The 7,010-nt window shown below is 40.9% G+C and overlaps 1 long non-coding RNA gene across 1 annotated transcript; it reads right to left on the bottom strand.

The window, feature by feature from the left end:
• Positions 1-482: 482 nt before the first annotated feature.
• Positions 483-6,214, bottom strand: LOC109291786. The gene is made up of 2 exons (XR_002095953.1): positions 2,293-6,214; positions 483-2,167 (listed from the first exon to the last, which is right to left on the bottom strand). It is a non-coding gene; the product is annotated as an uncharacterized LOC109291786 (long non-coding RNA).
• Positions 6,215-7,010: the final 796 nt, after the last annotated feature.

A 7,010-nucleotide genomic window follows, 5' to 3' on the forward strand; every position in this document is an offset into this window, starting at 1 on the left:
TTATTAGGCCTACCAGGAGGTGAGGATTCTGGATTTCTTGTTTGATTCATGGCTTTCCCACTAGCCTGCTGAATGACCTTGGGCAAGTCACACTGCTACTGTGTGCCTCAGTTTCCTGCAGGATAATGGATACTGATACCCTTTGTAAAGCACCTTGAGTGCTACTGGTGAGAAGTGAAGTATGAAAAACAGGTGTTACATCCTATGTATTTTTCACATTTTCAGAAAAGGGATGTTTTCCATTCAGAAGGAAACGTAGCTTGAGTATACAGATCCGTTTATACATGTCGGACAGTTAAGACAGGTTGCAGTCAGCTTCCTTGTGGATTCATGAAAGGATCAAAGAATCTTCCTACCCAGCCTAGGCTGGAAACCAGACGAGGCTGCAGCAGATAAATTCCCCTAATTGTGGAGCAACTGGTTTTCCTACTTAAATTCATTGCTGAAAAAAAAAAAAAATGAAAAATTGTAGATTATTTTTGTCAAAATTTTGAATTGCAAAATATTTCTGTCCCTAATCATTCGAGCCATTCAAAATGACATGAGAAAGAGACAGGAGCATAGCCAGAGGTAGCACAAAGTCCTTTGTGTATATAGCACTCCATGTAGTTAGACGTCTTTGGCTTGATTCCACCTCCCTCCCCCCAAAATAATAGGACTTTTGCTCTTGAATTCAGTAAGATCAGGATTGTGGCCTGTAATTGTTGCAGTGCACGCGTGTAAACTCTGCTGCATGTTAAATGGCCAGTGCCAAGGCATAGCTGGTTTCTGAAAAGATTGCACTGATGTGTTTCAGTCCTAGCCAACACAGGCCTACACAAGGGCATAGTGCCAGCCTGAACTGCCATTTCCCCTTCCTTTCAGGTGATTGCACTACAGTGGCAATGCCCTGTCAGGATGCTAAGAATTTTGTGATGTATTCATTTTCCTTCATCTTTAATTGTATGTTTTTAAATGGAAAGTATTTAAGAAATGGAGGATGGGCTCATAGCAACTTTTAAAAACTCCAGCTCAGCCAAGTGCTTCAGCATGTGTTTAAAGCCAACAGCTGTTATGTGCAATATGCCCCCCCCACACACTTTTTTTTTTTTTTTTTACTAGGGCTTCTATAAGCATGACCTCTATTCAGAGACTAGTTCAGGTTAGGGATTATTCATCTGAGTAAAACCAACAGATTAACAAGTGGCGGTTTCTGAAGCAAATGCATAGGCCAACACTTTTAAATTGAAAAGCTTAAAATTAGACATCTAAATTCATAATTGGGATGCCACCTATCTATATTTTTTTCCACCTAAAATTTCATAGATTGTAGTTTTTACCTTTGTGGGACACACAGATGCCATTCCTGTCTGTGTTAGTATGCCAACTGGCATAAGAGACTCCTAACTGCTCTCTTACTGTAAATATTTAACGCAACTATTACCAGTAAATACATCACCTCAGTTTCAGGAGATCAGAGCCCTCTTGGCTACTGTTGACTTCAGACAATTCACTTTATGTCAGTAGGGGTTTTAAGGATCAGATATCTTGTTGTAGGTTATCAGTTCTTAGCCTGGAGAGAGGCTGCTTTAACTGCAGGAACTCTTATCACCAGGACTGCCTTTGCCTGCAAGGGGTCACAAACAGGTGTCAGAGGGGTCTGACCACCCTGCCCTTCTTGTGTTGCCAAATGGTTGGGGAATCCCATCTAGACCTGGTTAGCTGAGAAGGGGATTTCAAGGAGTTCCCAGGGTAAAAAAAACAAGTCCCCTTATGGAAAAGGTTGACAACTCCTGCCCTACTCTAATTACAGTATATAAACAGATTGATGCTAGAGGTGGGGATGTCAGAGGGAGTTCATTGCTGTACTTCCAAGTGAAACATTTTAGGAATGCTTATTGTGCCCATTTCTAGGGGTCATCAAAATGGAGGCTAAAGAGTTTGCTGTACTTTAAAGAAATAAATGAGGGAAAGAATGAGAGGATGAATTCAGTCCCCTACACAGCATTCCCCCTACCACTTGTGCATAACTGTTTGCAGAATGAGACCCATCATTAAAACATGCAGTTTAAATTTCAGACCCAAGCATCTCCTACCATATGCACAGGCATCATCACTGGGTTGTCCACTTGTCATCACATCTGCTTGATCAAAGTGTTCATGTCCAGAGGATTGTGGTTTGCCACAGCTAAGAAGGAAAAAAAAAATAGTCATATGTCACATGCAAGTCTGGGTGCAGCTATTGCTATACACACAATAGCTGCCACGTCTGCTCAGGCTGCCAGCATTTAATCCATTCATTTGTAAAGGTACCTCGTCCATGAAACATGCTACAGAAAAGCAGAATTCGCTTGTTCATTCTACCAGAACTGTTTTTTCTGAAGAAAGTACAGAAAGCATTTGACAGGGATGGCCAAGAGCCAATCTTTCCTCATCAAGGCCATTTGTCAAAATCTGATTATTCAACCTGAATTTTAAATCACTGCATTCTTCCCCACCCTTCTTCTCTTCCCCATGGTAGTTCTGTCTTGACTGTAAACATTTGTATTGGGCAAATATATCAGTGCATTTAAGACAACTAAACAGGTATTTTACATGTAATTAATTTAGGGATCTGCTCAGCTGGTGATTCACGTGCATAACCTCAATTATCATTAATGGGAGTTATGCATGCAAGTCAAGGACAGAACAGACCCCATAATAATCTAACATGGAATGTTATTACATTACTGCTGTAATTACATCCTGCACACACATCACTTCTACTTTGCCTCACTAACTGCCCTTCAGTTGCTAACCATCTATTATACTGCATACACCAACATGGAAATTACAATAAGTGTTACTGTTTGCTTTTTGTTGTCTCTGCTCCCAGCCACTGAAGACACACTTGAGTAAATTAGTAACCAGCGAGTCAGCAATTTGTAAAGCTAGAAGTTTCATTTACTAGGTGATACTGTGAGCCAGAGACAAGTCACCAAAACAAAAACCTCAGCAGAACTGCATATCAACTCTCCTTCAAGCATGTTGTTATTTTTATTTATTTTCTTTATTAAAAACTGAACAAGAAGATTACAAATACCTTTAGGATCCTGGTCAAAAAGGATATGAACATACAGGAATGACAGTGTTCCATTAGATATTTTTGTTTTGAGGTTACTGTAATATTACACCAGAAAAAGAGTCATATCCTATTCTGAAGTAACTGATAAAGATGAACACTATTTAAAATCTACAGTGAACAATTTCCATCCAGTACAGGCTTGGCACAGCTGTTACTAGCTGGATCAGAGACAAGTTCCTGTTGGGTTTGCTTAGCAAAGTTGGTAAATTTGGACATCAGTGTTCTCACTTCCGTGCTAGTGTAGTGCATGCCCTACACTTACCAGTGTTTCAAGCATGCCTACTATTGCCCTCTGCTGGATGATATTTCAGATCTTTTTAGACTATGCTTGCCTTTGTTGCCCTCTAGTAGCAATTGCTGGACTGCAGTGGTGGCCTAAATATTTTCACCAGAATGACATACCACCGCTTCTGGCTGTGCAGTTTCTGTAGACATATACACAGAGTTAGTGACTTGTGCCTTGCAACCTTTACAAAATAATGCTCTATTTTTAAGGAATATACAGCTATGCCAAGTAACTTTTATTCACTTTGTAACTACAGATTTTGGGGAAAAAGGAAATGCTGAAACACTGTTTTCCAAAAAGAAGAAGGATCTGTAAGAACTTGGTATGGTAATCGAAACATTAAATGTAACATACCTTAAGATTATCCCAGTTTGTCTTCCAGATTCAAAGTACCAGGTGATAGCAACATCCATCACTGCTGCAGAGGAATTGTGTTTCAATACTTCTGTATGTGTAGGTCCTACACAAAATGGTTGGTAACACTATGTTCTGTTTCCAAGGTAATGTCTACCTAATTTTGCTGCTTAAACTATGCTAATGCAAACAAGGAAGAGAACAAACAGATTTGTGTTAATTTCAAGCTCCATTAAAAACACAAGGGAAAAAAAATCAATATTTGCCAAATAGAAAAGAAACAAATCAATAGTGGGAGAAATTTTATTCTCAGCCTTTTAGACGGGATAATGCAAACAATAGACTTTAAAAGAGTAAAACTACATTAGAGTTCTTGACAGTGTCCTTTAAAGCTGTATTGTAAATCGGTGCCAGATGGGAAATGAAGAAGTAGTTTTGGATACTACAAAAACATTATTTAACAAACAGGGATGCTGAAAGGAGAGGCCCAGAGAAGTGAAGTGACTTGTTCTAGGTATCAAGTACAGCAAGGGCTGAACCGAAGACCCCTGACACTTAGTCCAGTGCCCCTTTTCCCTAAACAAGGAGCAGTGATTGAGGGTATGTCTTCAAGCAGCATGAGGATCTGACTGTGTAGTATGTGCTTGCTTAATCTAGCCAGCATGGAAAATAATAGTAGTAAAGATGTTGTGGCATGGCTTTAGCATCTGCTGACAACTGGAGTACAGACTTGCCAGTGACTCTGGGCATGAAACTAGTGTATGTCAGTGTGGCTAATGGGTCTTCTTTGCTATCATTACCTGTGCCTACCAGCAGAAGTAGACTAGCATGTGCTGAAATGACATCTGCATTTTGCTGTGCATAATATGACACTAGAGTGGACTGCTGGAACGGTGGCAGCTGTAACTGTCTGATGGACTGTTCCCTTTAGAAGCATGAAATGGAGGATGGAGGGGTGAAATGGATGGCCTGTAGCATCCTGAACTACATAAACTATTGTTTTGATCTGATATGACAATTCCTAGGTTCCTAATGAGAGAAGGTAGATAGTAATGTGCTTGTGCTTGGGCACAGATAAAGGATATAAGTGTCTGTGCCTGCAGCCACAGCGTCTTGTTTTGTGGGTATGTGAGAAGAAGGCCCGTAAGGAGGAGAACAAGAAGATGTAAGGCAAACTCACTATATGCAGATGCAATATAAATTGCAGTTTGAGGACAAGTCTACCAGGCATGTACTGATCAGTCCAAACTGGTACTGAAACTGTAAATGAGACAAAATAATCAGCTACGCAGTGCGGAAAGCCACATAATGATAACTAATGACTGGAACCCCTTTACAACACTATAAAAGGTATAGGCAAATAAAAACCGAATGCAACAGTCCTGTAAAAGAAAGGACTGGTGACAACTCAAGTGTTTGGTGACATATGGAAGGATTTTTCGTCAAGGCAGCTGGTTTCTCCAGTCTTTCCTCATTTAGGAGAGGCATCTGTTAAAACAGCATGTGGCCCCTCCCTCTGCCCACCTCACCATCATTGCATGGTTTGCCCTGTATTCTCAATGGTATTTACTTTAAGCCTTCTTTGATTCAGTTGCTGTATTTTGTATTTTGGCACCCCATCAACCAGCAAATATAAGTAAAAAAGTGAAGGGAACATAGCTAAGTTGTTATCTTAAATGCACACAAATCCTACGTGCTGTGACAACAACAAAATGAATAACAAATATACTGCATGACAATCTTCTTAAGTTCCTCTTTTCAATTCCAGCCCTCCATACAACAGGGGAAAGTCTTAAAAAATAATCCTCTAATATTGCTGAACTAACAGCATAGGTATGAGATACAGCATGGTCTTCTTGTGCTTCGTTCTGTATCTCCAGACAATCACAGCTGCTGCTAGTAAATTAATGACTGGAAAGGGGGAGGTGGGGGAAGAAAGGAAAAGATGTGTAGGTGGCCTTGTCTCCACCAAAACTGAATATTTTCACTGAAGCTATTTTCTGTTAAAAAATTGGCAGCTCTGTACACAGTCACTGCAAAGAGAATTCTTCTTTACGCTGTTTTAACAGTGACAGTTAAAAGGAGACCACTTCCAGATTCACATTGAAGGCTGCCTCCAGTCATGCCAGATGCAAATAGGTACCTGGTCATTGCGCTGCACAGTCAAAGGTGACTGACCATGATGCTAGCCACACCACTCACAAGTGTGCTGTTCGTTACAGCAATTGGCATATCTGAACCATGCTAGCCCGCTGGCCTGTCGAGCTCAGGTGGACTTTTGACCCCTTTTTTATTGGCATATCGGTTAATGTACATCAGGAAATGTCTCTTTAGTGCCCAGATCGGTTTCTCATATGGCATTTGTCTGCCTGACTCTTAGACCTTGCCTTGGAAACTAACTTCAGGCACTCTCTTACATCAGGTCCAACCTGGAATCTTTGGCTGGTATAGCAATGTCATCTAGGGGGTGATTTTTTTTTTGGTACCATTTATTTTCTTGCTTAACCAACCTAAAATATATCCCAGCAAAGGCATTTTTAAAACTATACCCATACCTGAATGATTTGTTAGTACCGTATACTGGTAGAGCTATATCAGGAAAATGCTAGGCCTAAGTGTTTGGCTAGGTCTCTTGTGCTTGCAAAGGGACCATAACATGAATGAAAGGATGGGACACTCTTGGGCAGGAGTGGAGGAGTAAAATGAGCCTATGGTGAGGGCAATAAGCTCAGCTTGTATAAACTACAAAGAATGGGTACCCCCAAGTTTACTTACAGCTTAAAGGTATGTGTGTGCGGGGGTTCCTATAAAGGTTGCTCAGAAGGGATGGCAAGAGCACAAGTTTCTTGGACTGTCCAACTGCAGAACCTGCTCTAGTGGAACTTAGCAACCTGGAAGCCAGGTCAGGCTTGTGATTTATTTATTCATTTCCCCCACTGCCTTCTCCTGTTCATGTTGCATGTAGGACTGAAGGCTGGGGGACTGAAGGCATCTCTGTGATGCATGCTTCTTTGCCACTTGGATTCTCCTCCCTGGTCTTTCCACTCCCGTGTTTGCTCTCAGCTCAGACTTCTAACCTAACTGACCTTGGGGAGCTAGACTAGTCTAAATCAGCATGGTTTCATTGATATTAATGGAGCTACCCTGATTTACACCACTGGAGAGTATGTTTGTACTATACTGTTTTACTGCTTCTTCTAAAGAAACCTTTCTGCACCAGTCCTTTCTGTTCTACTCTCCTAAGGGTTGCAGCTGTATGCTAATTAC

This window comes from Gavialis gangeticus, unplaced genomic scaffold, assembly GCF_001723915.1.
Source record: "Gavialis gangeticus isolate Ggan-Ray unplaced genomic scaffold, GavGan_comp1, whole genome shotgun sequence".
Lineage (NCBI taxonomy): Eukaryota > Metazoa > Chordata > Crocodylia > Gavialidae > Gavialis > Gavialis gangeticus.